Below are 2,866 nucleotides of genomic sequence, written 5' to 3' on the forward strand. Positions count from 1 at the left end.
ATATTTTAAACAAGTTTTAAATACATTAATATATTTCCTGGGTCAATGCTACATTTGAAACAACCAATACTTGCCTGGCTTTACTATTTAAACTCATAAAAGAATCAAATTTAATAGCTTAATTTCATATTAATAGAAAAGAAAATAATGTAAGGGGTTTTCCAATAGGGACTTCACATTTTTTAATTTAGTTTGTAAACGCACTTTTTAACTTAAAATGAAACTATGACTGCCAGTTTATTCAGTAGACATAATATTTCATCATGGTGAAGTAAACGAATGACCAACGTCTGCGAATCATAAAAAACTACTATATAAATTCGGAGTCGGTTGCTGCTACTTTAAGAATGTTTACTCCAAATTTTTGGCCAAAATTGGAATATGTGGACTTGACAGCATGTGGTTTCAACAGGAAGGTGCCACATGCCACACAGCATATGCTACAATCGGTTTATTGAAGAACAAGTTTGATGAGCGTGTTATCTCAAGAATTGTTAGAACGCGCGCATCTTAATCGTTGATTGTGGGTTAACCCAGGCAAGCACCACTATATATATGTGCTAAATTTGTTTTTATAATTCATCTCGTGCTCGGCGGTGAAGGAAAACATCGTGAGGAAACCTGCATGTGTCTAATTTCATCGAAATTCTGCCACGTGTGCATTCCACCAATCCGCATTGAAACAGCGTGGTGGTATATGTTCCAAACCCTCTCCTTAATGGAAGAGGAGGCATTGTCTCAGCTTACTACTACTACTACGACTGGCCGCCCCGTTCGTGCGATTTAAGGTCTCTAGATTATTTCTTCGGGGCTACGTCAAGTCATTGGTCTACGCTGATAAGCCTATAGAAGCCTATAAGACGTTGGAGGAACTCAAGGCCAACATTGAACGCAAAATAGCAGCTGTTTCGGCCGAAACGTGTAACCGAGTCATTGAAAATTGGGTCCAAAGGATCAGTCACTGTAAACGTGCCCGCGGTGACCATATGAGCAAAGTCGAGTTCCATTCATTAATGTTTCGAATGTACTTCAACCTGAAAATAAAGTTTTTTAAATATCTCAAATGCTTTTCATTTTATTTTGGAAAATCCTTTATATATAATCAGTTTAATGACAAAAATATCTCAACATTAAGGAGAGAACTAAATGAATGTATTTTTTATTTACGACATATATTTTATACTTAATTCAAATATAGGTGTATTGCAGTGGACCTTAGTGCTATGGATATATTTTTTATGGTCACCATAAGAATATGTATATATGAAACACATTGTAAATAAGGACTTGAGTACAAAACTACTTTATTTTTTTTAAAATTGCTATTTATTCACAAATGTTAGTGAAGATAAGTCGACTTAAAATTCCTTAAAACATGCGCTATTGATTTATATATTCAAAAAATCATAACAATACTCAATAAATTAAATATGACATATTTTATTTATAATGTAAAAATTGACTGTTTTATGTTACGCGCCATTGGTTAACTCAAGGAATATATACAAGTAGCGTTTTATTATTATTTACTCACAATAAGTAATACCTAAAGAAAGTGAAGTAAAATGAATGAATGGATTACGATAATTACTTAAATTCGTAAATGGTCGAACTTCAGTCTAAATAGGGTGGTATCTATTTACTATTTCAACCCATTTGTTTCTTGCGTACAATCCATATAAATTATTAATATAAATAAAAATAATATTTTTTAAAATTAAGGCTTAAATATTGTTCGAATCAATTCTTATTTCTCTAGATAAAAAAAACTACGTTAGCAAATAAGATTAATTGTTATTGACGTAATTTTTTTTTTTCGTAATAAGTTTGACATTTCTTGCCAGATCATTTTCAAATTCAATAGGCTATTTGACTGGTTTTTAAAATCCATTTTATATTATGTTGTAGAGGTTAAGGAACCCAGTAAAAGTAGACTTTTTTATTTCTTCATTTCAATATGTACTATATTTGCCGAAAAATATCATATTAAAAATTCCATATTTAAATAACGCGCAAAAACGCTACTTGGACAATATGGCGCTGCGATGGGGTCGGTGACGTCACTTTGCTGTATTTTAATCTGTGGTACATATAGTAGAAAAGCAAGGTTTACAACAAAGTCACTTCATCATAAGCCCGGCCAATCAGGAGCGTTTTGTGTCACGTGACAAACGTTTGAAAAAATGCATTATTATTTATATTTTTTGAATAAATTAAGTATTATTTTCAAGTTTCGTTAGTAAATAACCATTTTTAAACTCATTACACAACACTGATTACAATAATTCACAGTTTATTTTTCGCATTGTCAAATAGCCTATTATTGTATCGAATGATATGGTAGTCGCAAAACATTTCTCATACTTCTAATTTAAAAAAAAAGCAAGTACTAATCTTAAAAAGACCACGGTGTTTAAAATTTTAAAAAAAAATCTCAATATTAATAAAAACAGTCAGAAAAATAAAAATTTATCGCAAGATCTATCATACTTTGAAATTGATATACCTAATTGTTTCCTATTGCCGTCCAAAAACTCACTAATTGTATAAATAACTTTATACACCGAAAAGATCGAATATCACCACATTTTTTTAAATTTAGAAGCAACGAGGCTGTACGTTTTCTGGAATCGTGTTGTAAAACCGTAAACATTGCTTGCAAATGTGTGTGTGTGTGTGACCATGTAGTCGAGTAATAGAAGTAATATAACTTTGTGATTGTTCTACGTATTAACGTTGTGAGTATCACAATTTCTCATATACTCGATTTTATTTTTCCGAACACATTTAACGTTACAGTATATTAAGCATTATGAAGCAATACCATATACTTTTATTTTTAAAAACGTCTTGCTTGAGACTTTTT

Source organism: Vanessa cardui, chromosome 12 (assembly GCF_905220365.1).
Source record: "Vanessa cardui chromosome 12, ilVanCard2.1, whole genome shotgun sequence".
Taxonomy (NCBI): domain Eukaryota; kingdom Metazoa; phylum Arthropoda; class Insecta; order Lepidoptera; family Nymphalidae; genus Vanessa; species Vanessa cardui.